This window comes from Chaetodon trifascialis, chromosome 5 (genome assembly GCF_039877785.1).
Source record: "Chaetodon trifascialis isolate fChaTrf1 chromosome 5, fChaTrf1.hap1, whole genome shotgun sequence".
Classification (NCBI taxonomy): Eukaryota; Metazoa; Chordata; class Actinopteri; order Chaetodontiformes; family Chaetodontidae; genus Chaetodon; species Chaetodon trifascialis.
Window position 1 is genome coordinate 1,850,595 of NC_092060.1, and position 11,695 is coordinate 1,862,289.

General features: G+C 47.2%; 1 pseudogene; it reads left to right on the forward strand.

Moving 5' to 3' along the window:
* The first annotated feature begins 3,468 nt into the window (after positions 1-3,468).
* On the forward strand, positions 3,469-7,160 carry LOC139331735 (uncharacterized; annotated as a pseudogene).
* The last annotated feature ends 4,535 nt before the right edge of the window (positions 7,161-11,695 follow it).

The following is an 11,695-nucleotide window of genomic DNA, read 5'->3' on the forward strand; positions in this document are numbered from 1 at the left end:
GTTATCTACAAAGACGGAGTACATCATTGCTTCGAGGAGGATGAGGAGGAGGCCGAGGATTTACCATCTAAGGACCTCATATTTAGACATCAGAATCATAATCAGAAATCCTTTATTTATCCCCGAGGGGAAATTGTTTTTGTTGCAGTGCTCCTTACAAGAATAGAATTAGAATAAAATCATAAAAGAAAGAAAAGAGATAGAACTATATATATATAAAAAGCAAATATAAAAACAAAATATATCTATATATAAACAAAATATACCACAAAACATAGAACAGAATATAAAACAATATATATATATATATATATACTGAGAAAAAATAAACCGTTTATACAAACGGGTGTGCAAAGTAACACAAACGCATGTCATTACACACAAGTGACGTCAGTCTCCTCCTGGGAGAAGTTTGGGCGTTCCCGTGCGGTCTCAGTCATCCTCGAAACTTGCCATGCGCCTGGCCAGCGCCGTTCTTAAAGGTGAGGTGAGGAGCTGCTCTGATGTGAAAATTTGACTCGGCTGTGTCAAACCCACTCCACGCCTTCTCCCCTCCCTCTTTCCGAGTTGCGCCGCTGGGTGGGACTGAAATGAGAAGGAGGAGTAGATGCGCCGGCGGCGCAGCACACGAAAATGTCAAAGTCTGCGCCGCCACGCCCCATCGGCACAGCGGACCTGACTTTGCACTGCGCCTGTGCCGCGCCGGCAGCGGAGTCGAAAATAGAGCCCATTGAGATGCTCTTGTCTGTAACGGGTGCAGCAGCCAAAAAGTAAAGCAGGAGAGTTTCTGGAAGCATGCTGATTCCCATGCAGCACAGAAGAGGAATCTCCGAGTTTTTATTCGATCCTGAATCAGACGATGACGTTACGTGATGTCACATGTAAACAGGAACTGAGACCCGACGAAGCCGCACTGTGAAAAAAAATACATTAAAATCAGGACCCGCTGCGGTCTTAAACAACTGGAAAGCAATTTCCAGCACCAGAATCAGAAGAAAGAAGCACTTCCCTTTCTCATGCGGGGATGATGCTCATCAGCATCTCTCAGAATGTCAGCATTCCTTCACCAGGAGGCAAGCACCCTTATGAAACAAAAGTATATTGCAATATTCTAGAATTTATATTGCAATACATTAGAAAATATATTTCAATATATAACAATATGAGACATTCCTTCCATATATTTGAAAATATATAGCAATATATGGATGGAAATTCTATTGCTATATACTGACTTATATATTTTAAAATACATTGCTGTGCAAAAATAAAACCGTATTACATTATTGCAAGTATGTTTATTCAAAGTATTTTTTTATGAGTTAGACAAGCTCCAAATCACACTTTGTAAATCAGATTTTGCATGACATTCATTATATTTAACATTAGCCATATGGATGGACACTATATGGTTATGTACTGTATAAAAAATGGCAGCAGCAAATACAATTTTTTTCTTTGAGTCCAATTTTTATTCCCCAACATTATATTTCATCCTCAACATGATATTTCAGTCCTCCACACTGGAACATGAAGGCCCCTTGGACAATCTTTCTAACTCCTTCCTTGGTTCCTTGAGAAGCCAATTCTGATTTCAGACTCAACTACAGTATTTATAGGTAACCCACTGAGGAGCGAGGACCAGGCACACAAGAGTGGGATCCACCTCATCTTTCCTATTGCAACAATCCGAGACTATCATTGTGGATGTCTTATTTTATTATCTTTTACAGATGCTGTTGTTCAGCAACACCCAAGGGTGAAGCTTCCGGACTTGAGAACAGCCATTAACAAAAGAATCTGCGAATTAAGGCACCAGCAGAAGAAGAAGTCCATGGACAGCTGAAGGACTGGGCCTTGATAAGTTGTGTGCACTTCTTGATCTGTTATTTTTTTTTATTTTTTTCCACTGAGGGATTGTTCTGTTTTTATTACAATGAAGGGCAGTTGTCCTCTTGGAAATGTTTTATTTTAAAGTTTGTTTGTTTTTTTTCATTTATATTTTTTTTTCCACGTATTGGATTACATACAAATGTTGAAAACATGTTAAAAGACATGTTTAAAAATAAATAAAAGGTAAAAGTATTGTTTATATGATTTCAAATGTCGACGAGAGCGACTGCATTACACTGGAGAACATCCCTAATCTACAGTTGACCTTACCTGAAGATGAAGATGATGAAGAATATGACGAAGAGTAGTCATAGTGATGGCGGCGCGTGCGGACACAGCGGCTCCTCTCTGTCCCGATAATGCGGTGTCTACATGTTTGTGTTCGTCGGTGTGTTCGAATGATTTTATGTTTTCGTCGCGCTTGTTTGTCCCAATGCGCACATACAGCTGTGGGACTCTTTTTGACATCAGCAAAGCAGCAATCGACAAATTAAACCCAGCACATGCTAAATTAGTTACTCAACCTCGACCTACTCCAGCGGCCCGTTTCGACACTGACCCCCACAACTGCACCGCGCTCGCAGAGGAAGCGCCACAGGCGGTGCGAGAGGAGGTGGAACTGGGGAAAGCGCGGCGGTATCCGGGCTAGGCTAGCGGTGAATCCACACAAGCCGGCTATACCATCTATCGTATTCGCCAATGTACGCTCTTTCAACAACGACCTGGACTATATACACCTTCTGAGATCGACCCAGCAGACCGTGAGAGAGTGCTGTGTTTTCGTTTTTATGGAAATATGGCTCAGTAACAGTATAATGAACTCCGCCATCCCGTTGGAACAGAGCCCCAGCTTGGGGGGCATTGCATAGAAACATTTTATGATTTTTAACACATAAATAAGGCATTCTAGTGTGCTGTGAGGAGAAAATAGAGGGAAAAGACAACATTGCTTCAGATAATATATATATATCAGGGTCTCCGCGGATCCTTAAAAAGTCTTAAAAAGTCTGATATACAATATATGGTTTTTAAGGTATTATAAAGCATTACATTTCGCTATTTTTTGAAGCGTGGCATTAAATTTCACATGGGAGGCATTAAATTTCATCTGGGTACAGTTAATGAAAAAAGATATGTCTGGATTTTTTTTTTTTGTGCTAACATTATTTATTTAACCAGTGCACGTCCCTGTTATCAAGACGGTGAAAAATAGGATGTTCCCTTTCAGCCGATTCACTCGGTACAACACATATTGTATGGGATATCACGCCCCCGCGTGGCCTGACTGAAGACACCTCTATTCACGCCTTTACGGCAGATGACCTGTGGTGACGTATGTGAAGCCCTGCCTGCACATATATACGTGCACTACCACAGTCATCCTTCAGTTCTTACGCTCTTCACCTCGCTGAGAACACCTCTACCGAGTCAGGCTAACAAGCTGCTGCTGGTTAGCTTGGTCTTGTGGCTTCTGCCGTATCAAAATTAGCTTAACTGCCCCTGTTGGCGTTAGCTGCTGCTACCCGCGGAGCGCTGATTTCGCTGTTTTCTTGCTCTGGCTCACTGTGTCTCATTATGAGTGCACAGCCTAAGCAGGTGAATGGGAAGTCTTCCGTTCGCCCCTGTCCTCAGGGGTGCGGCTTCTCCCTTCACGAGAAGGACTTCCACGACGCATGTCCCGTCTGCCTGGGGATTGTCCACGCCAGGAGGGCGTTGACTGAGCCCGAGTCTTGTGAGTCCTGTCACCAGCTCCGGAGCTCAACCCTGGAAAGGCAGGTCAGGTTTGTGGAGAGAGTCCTGGGAAAGACGGCCATTGCACGTCTTGACCCCCTCCTCTCCGAGTCCAAGGACCCGGCTTCGTCCGAGTCTGGCGACGAGGAGCTCATGGTCGGAGACCCCATTAAAAGCTGGGCGGACCACATGGAGTGTGCTGACGGGTTAGCGGGGTCTGAGCCGGGCCCCTCCGAGGGCGCTAGCCAGCCGCTACCCGAGCTAGCCTGCTACCATGACGAGAAGGACGTGCTGGATGTTGGGTTAGACGTGCATGGCTTGTCGGAGGACGAACAGGAGCCGTTGTTGTCGGGTCATTACCAGGTCGACACGTCCTTCCTCTCACTGTACCATCGTGCAACTGAGAAATTGGAAGTGGCTTGCCCCTCTCCTCAACCGGCTCAGAAACCATCGCGATTTTCGGGGTTTTTTCTTCCCCCCGAACCGACGACCGTGAAGAACAGCCTGCCCATGTTCCCTGATTTTGTCACGGAGCTCACCTCGACATGGAACAAACCGCTGTCCACCCGCGCCATGGTGCCCGGCTGTGGTCAGTTTTTGGATCTGGATGGAGCTGAGAAGGCTGGTTTGGTCAACCTCCCGTCCATGGAGGCGTCCCTGGCAGCCTATCTGGCCCCGGCCCAGAACCACGGTGTCGGCGGTCCCACCACGCTCCCGTCCAAACACTGTAGGTTCTCCGCGTTGCAGCTGGAGAAAATCTACTGTTCGCAGGCGAACACGGCCCGTGCACTGAGCTCCGCCACAATGCTCCAGACATATCAGGCTATGTGTCTGGCGGAACTCGGGTCGCTTATGCCTCCTGACAGTCCACTGTCCCCGCTCTTGAACGAGGTTCGAGTCGCCACGGATTACATCCTCCGTGTGTCCCGCTGTGCAGCGCTCTCCCTGGGAAGGGGGATGGCTTCTACGGTGGTGGCGCAGAGGTACCTGTGGCTGACTCTCTCTGATGTTTCAGACCGGGACAGAGCGGTCTATCTGGACGAGCCAGTGTCGGCTGAGGGTCTGTTTGGTCAGTCGCTTGACCAAAAGCGCTTGTAAGTTCGAGCTGAGGACGAAGCAGACCGCAGCTTTGAGCAGCATCATCCCCAGACGGGATACTAAGCTTAAGCAGCCAACCAGTCTGCACAAACCGGCACCGCTGCCTCCTACCAAGAGGACGGCGCCGCCCGTGACTTCGGCGCCACAACCGGTGAAGCAGCAGACAACCGGCCAGAACCCACGCCCATCAGCCTGGAGCAAGGGTCCGCCCCCAGGCCTCAAGAAGGGCTCAGCGCCCTGGAGGAAGTCAAAGCAGTCATCCTAACGTCAGGATCGACTCTGGAGGGGCTTCAGCAGCAGAGAGACATTGCCGCCCCTCAGTTGTTGCCGCCAAAGAGGCCGTGTTTATGTTTCGTTCAGGGGTCCGGTCCTGTGAGGTGCTGCCACCCCCAAACACAGTCTCCCAAGCACAACACCCCCTCACACACAAGTGCCCCAAATATGGTGCCTGTTGTTCACTGTGTGAATGTAAATGTGCATTTATTGAATTCAATAAAGACTTCATTTTGTTCTCAAAACATTGCAAATCAAATGAGCTGGAGCAGACCAGTGTTGCTGTTCCCCTCCGGCACGCCAGAGGGCGACAGCCCCTCCCCCACAGTGCTGCAGGTCAGTCGGCTGGCGGTTCACCTCCCTCGGTGGCGCGCATGCGCAGTCTCACCTTGGGTAGAGCGGACCGTTGCCATGGGTTACCGTCTACAGTTCGGGGCCCGGCCGCCTCGTTTCCACTCTGTAGTAAAAACAGTAGTAGGAGACAAAGCGGCAGCAGTTCTGAGGGAAGAAATAAACAACTTGTTGGACAAAAGAGCGATACGAGTTGTTCCCGCTTCGGAAACGAACAAAGGTTGGTACAGCCGTTATTTCGTTGTTCCGAAAAAGGGTGGGGGGCTCCGTCCTATTCTAGATTTGTGAGTGTTAAACAAGTATCTACGAACTTACAAGTTCAAGATGCTTACACTCAGACAGCTACTGAGCGCGATCAGACCGGGAGATTGGTTTACAACTATCGATCTGACAGACGCTTACTTTCATTCGAGGGCATAGCCTACGAACACCTGGTTCTGCCGTTCGGCTTGTCACTCGCCCCCCGAACATTCACCAAATGTGTCAAGGCAGCGTTAGCTCCGCTCTGGGAGATCTGGACGATTGGGCTCCAGAGAGTGAGCAGCGGCTCAGCTGTCACTGACCCTGTCGCACATTCAAGAGTTGGGCTTTTCAGTAAATCTGCAGAAAAGTTCACTGACACCGAGCCAACGGTTTTCTTTCCTCGGTTTGGAAATATGCTCTGTTTCGGGCCGAGCGCGTCTGTCAGAGCACAGGGCGGCTGCGTTTCACCGCTGCCTTGCTCAGTTTCAGTTGGGATGCAAGCTGCGTTTCCGGACGATCTTACAGCTGACAGGCATGATGGCATCTATGATCGCTGTAGTGCCGCTCGGGCTTATAAAGATGCGAGCATTTCACTCTGGACTCTGTCTCACCGGCTCTGCATGCCACATCACCTCCAGAGGAGGCTGACGATAACTCCGCATGTCGGCTCTTCTCCCGTGGAGAGAACCCGGTTTACTACAACGAGGGTCTCCTATAGAGAGGGTGTTTTTCCGCAAGGTGGTGTCCACAGACGCATCCCTGAGGGGGTGGGGGGCGCTGTGCGAGGGCACAGCAGTGAGAGGGGTTTGGACGACAGCACAGTGCAGGCTCCGCATCAACCACCTGGAGCTATTAGCGACCCTTTTAGCTCTGAAGCATTTTCGTCCCATTCTGACAGGCCATCATGTCCTGATCAGGACGGACAACACAACGATGGTTTCTTACATAAACAAGCAGGGAGGGACATGCTCCCTTCCCCTGTTGAAACTGGCTCACTCTCTGTTGCTCTGGTGCAATACTCATTTTCTGTCTTTTAGAGCCACGCATGTTCCAGGGCACTTGAACCTGGGACCAGACCTTCTCTCCAGGGGAGGTCCTCTGGTGAGGGAGTGGAGATTGCACCCACTGGTGGTGTCTCAGATATAGGATCACTTCGGCAGGGCAGAAGTGGATCTTTTTGCCTCCAGAGCAAATACCCACTGTCCCCTGTTCTTCTCCATAACAGACCGCAGTGCTCCCCTGGGAACATATGCGCTGGCGCACACATGGCCCAACACGCTGCTGTATGCATTTCCCCCAGTGGAAATGATTGTGTCTGTTCTGGAGAGGGTGCGCCAGCAGGGGCTCTCCCTGATCCTGGTGGCCCCCCGCTGGCCGGCGAAGTCGTGATATGCGGAGATAATCAGTCTGCTAGCTGCAAGGCCCTGGCAGCTCCCTCTTCGCAGGGACCTCCTTTCCCAGGCGGGAGGAGAGGTGATTCACCCACGCCCAGATCTGTGGCAACTACATGCTTACCTGTTGAGAGGTCCAATTTAATGGCTCAGGGTCTGCCCCCAAATGTGGTGGCGACGATCCAGAGTGCGAGGGCATCATCTACTAGGGGCCTATATGCCTATAAATGGCAGGCATTTGAGCAGTGGTGTCAGGACTGAAATGTGCTCCCATTTCAGTACTCTATTGTGGATGTTTTGACATTCCTTCAGGAGCTGCTGGATAGGGGTCTCTCTTTCTCAACGATTAAGGTCTATTTGGCAGCTATATCTGCATGCCACGTTGGTTTTGAGGGAGTGACACCAGGCGCTCACCCTCTTGCTATGCGCTTCCTGAAGGGAGTTCGCAGGCTGAGGCCTGTGTTTAAACCCAGCGCTCCCTCATGGGATTTAGTGTTGGCGCTTGAGGCTCTTTGTGGACCCCCATTTGAGCCTATTGACTCTGCAGATATGAAATTTCTTTCATACAAGACTGCATTGCTACTTGCTTTGACTTCTGCAAAGCGAGTGGGTGACCTTCATGCTTTGTCTGTGCATCCCTCTTGTACCCAGTTCACTCAGGATGGACCTAAGGTTACACTGCGCCAGAAGATTATCCCAGCAGCCTATAGCTCTATGGCGTTTGAGGTCTTGAGCTTCTGCCCCCCTCCTTTTACATCTGAGGAGCAGAGGAGGTTACATTCCTTGTGCCCTGTGCGTGCACTACGCACTTACATAGACCGCACCCAGGGTGTGCGTTTATGTGACCAGTTGTTTGTCTGTTTTACTAATCCAGCCAAGGGCAAAGCGCTGTCTAATCAGCGGCTTTCCCACTGGATTGTGGAGGCCATCTCCCAAGCATACAGCAGCAGGGGTCTTCCGTTGCCCCAAGGTGTGAGGGCGCATTCAACCAGGGGCATGGCGGCCTCATGGGCCTTGTTTAAAGGGGTTTCTGTGAGTGATATCTGCGCTGCAGCCAGTTGGTCATCACCGCACACTTTTGTTCGGTTTTATCGTTTGGACTTGACAGCCCCTTCAGTGGCTCACTCTGTCCTTTCTGCTGGTTCTACAATGCACTAGAATATTGGAGGTTCGGCTCCGGTTCGGTGGCTGTTCTGCGGGGCGTGTATACATGTCCCATACAATATGTGTTGTACCGAGTGAATCGACTGAAAGGGAACGAAATGTTAAGAATATAACTTCTGTTCCCTGAAGGAGAGGAACGAGGTACAACACTATGTTGCCCCACTGCGCTGCTGGGCTCGGTGAAGAGCAGCTATCGAACTGAAGGATGACTGTGGTAGTTGTAGCAGAACCGGCCTTTAACTGACCCCTTCTTTCCCTCCTTTTCTGGTGATACTCAAGGGAAATGGAGGTGTAAACCCGCCAACTGGTTGAATTATAGACCATCTGGTTTACCTATAATGCAATCTGATTTCGAAGAGAGACAAGATGTCTGGACAAGAGACATCTCCTCCATGTTTTCTTTTCAGGGAAGCCAGGGACACAGACACCTCAACATCAAAGGTGGCCTTCTCCTCACCTTCTCCTCACTATGTTTCTCATGGCAATGCTAATTCTCTCCTGATAGCCCCAAGAGGACTCAATACAATAAAGCTGCCTGAAGAGACAAATGGCATGCCCCAGAGGAATCCACAAACATCAGCAAATGCTGATGGGTCGTAAACCGGACATCCATTGAAGCAACTGGTGATACATGTTTGTGTGTCTTTTCCTCAAACACTCCAAGATAACCAGACTTTTATGTTAAACTTAACTTTTGATATTTTCAACTTACAGGACTCGTTGTACGCATAATATTGATGTTTTCCCAGTATCTCTGACCTGAAGTATGACCAAGTTGTGATTGTAACGGTTTTATAAAAGTTTGTCTGAATTGTCACCACAAAACTATACTGCCATCCAGAGTTTCCTAACCATCAGATTGAATATGCTTGACTTGGCACATTTATCGATAAGTAATCGTAATCGTGATAATCATTTTTGGCAAATATAGCCTGCCTTCTTTATTCCTGTATCTTTATTTGTGTATTAGTTATACATTGAATCATTATACATGTTGGGATAAAACTGGACCATGATTACCATTTAATGTTGTCACCCAACCATAGTAAGTGTCTAATGCATGCTGTGAACAATATTGAAATGTCATTGAAATTTTGTCATTGAAATTATATGTGATTGACCATAGTGAGAAGCAGATGAGCCCCTCGTATGAATCATTGATTAGTTCAGCTCCTTGAGGCGATCGCACGTCACAAACCGTCTCACGTGATTCGATGGCCTGCCCTTTCAACACGCCCCGGAGCGACCTTTAAAAAACTGCGTGTAGTGCGCGTTACTCAGTTTTAGTCTTGTCTTAAGTTAGTTAGTTTTTGGTTCTTTTGTTTTCTTGTTTTTCTACATCTAGTTACTCTCAGCTGAGTTCTTTTTCTTACTTCTTTGTCTTAAGTTTTGCACAGTCATTTTGCTCTTTAAGTTTTTCGTCTTCGAGCTACTCAAAGCCATTTCGAGTAGCGTAAGTTATCTTCAGAAGACGTATTCTTGTAATTTGCCACAAGTTTTCCAGTTAACCTTTTTGTTTAGCCAAACGTTTTTGTTTTAACATCAGTAAATTTAGGCAAGTAATACTAATTGTAGCCTTCTTCGACCGGGCACCGAAGAGACTATTGATTTGTACTATCAGTCTAAAATAATCCGTCACGGACTCAACCGAACCAAACCCTGCAGCCAGCTGTTGATCCTTGGTCCGGCTAACAACCATCCGGAGCAGTCCCTCATCTGTAACCGACACCGCAGAACCAGTTCCAGAGAAGCCCGTCCAACATCAGCTCGTCACCTTGGTGCCTGGGCCTTCCACCAGATCACCAAGCAGATCGAGCCACGGACGAACATCTGGAACGTCTTCGAGTTAGTTCGGAGCAGAGCACAACGGGACGCCAGCAATCAAGTAGGCACGCTAAGCGGGTTTGAATAAGAGTTGGTCCGTGAGGTTAAAAGACAGTCAATTTGTCCAAATTCTCTCCGTTAATCATTTATTCCCTTAACTCTACGTTCGCGTCCCCATTATTCCCTTTCGACTGCCTCTCACTATAGCCAATTTATTTACCATTGTGTTGCCATAAGTTTCTTGTCTGTTCTGTCATATCACCTCCCATCTTCTGTCTTATTATTCATGGTACATTACCCATTATCCACAATTCTGCTTAATAAATGATATTTTGATTTAAGTCCTGGTTAGACGGTGTCCTTTTGAACTGAATATCTACGATCCCTGTATCCAGAGTTTACACTTCAGGTTACCAGACTGATTTACAGTTAGTCCATTCATTAATTTTTATCAGCGTTATAGCAGTTAATTTCTGCAGTCCTTCTTAGCTGAGGAAGGTGGTGCCCCGGCATTTTATCAACGAATGCAACATCAAATTAAGGTAGTACACACTACATAGTGCACGTATATATGTGCAGGCAGGGCTTCACATACGTCACCACAGGTCATCTGCCGTAAAGGCGTGACTAGAGGTGTCTTCAGTCAGGCCACGCGGGGACGTGATATCCCATACCATATGTGTTGTACCTCGTTCCTCTCCCTGTTCCTCAGGGAACAGAAGTTATATTCATAACATTTCGTTTCTCTCTCTGTGCTCTCGCTCTGTGCCTAATAGCACAGGCATCACACAACATTTAGGGGGCAGTGTTTCCTTATAGCCATGTAATAGAAACAGACAAAGAAGTGGTTAGAACTGGCAGACTGAACCGAGATGGGTAAGTGTAAGTTTAGTGATCAGTGTTGCGAATAACACCGTTATAAATAACGCCGTTATATAACGGCGTTATTTTTTCAGTAACGGGGTAATCTAACTAATAATTTTTCCCGCGTTACAACGCCATTGCCGTTGCTGACAGTCAAATGTGGTGCGTTACTATGAATAAATTGAAGAAACTACCAGCTGTAGCTCGCCTACTCTGCTCTGTTTATTTGTCATCCAAGACTTGAGGTGCGTTCAGGTTCGAGAATAGCGCACTACTTCTTATGACTCCAGTCTGTTTGTCCCTGCTCATTCAATTAGACAGTGCTTTCCAAATGCTTGCCAACGTTTCTGTGTTTGGTACATCTGATCTGAACCATACAGTCTATGATCTGAACGCACCCCCTGGCTAGATGCGATAGAAGTAATTGTGATTGGCTAAGGGGTAGAGTCATGTGTCATGGTAAGCCAATCAGAGCCGGTGTTTTCACACACAGACGGGAACAGCGCGTGCGGCAAACACACACACTAAACAGAGATGCGACGATATGATGGCAGAGCGATCTGATTTAATTTATTAGAGTTAAACTCTCTTTACATTGTTTACTGTTGATTGTTATTTTATTATATTGTTTCCTGTTTACCTTTGTAGTACCTGTCTGTTCTTCTCTATTCAACTGACTGGAATGCTGCTCAGAAAATTTCAAATTCTTTGACATATAGTTACTTTTATTATAGAGTAATTCAGTTACTAACTCACATTACCCAACACCATGCACTGATTTAAAAAATAAATGTGCTTTGAACTTAACCTAGAGTGTGCTTTCTTATATATTTTTTCCTGCGGTAGTGGTCTTATTTTTTATT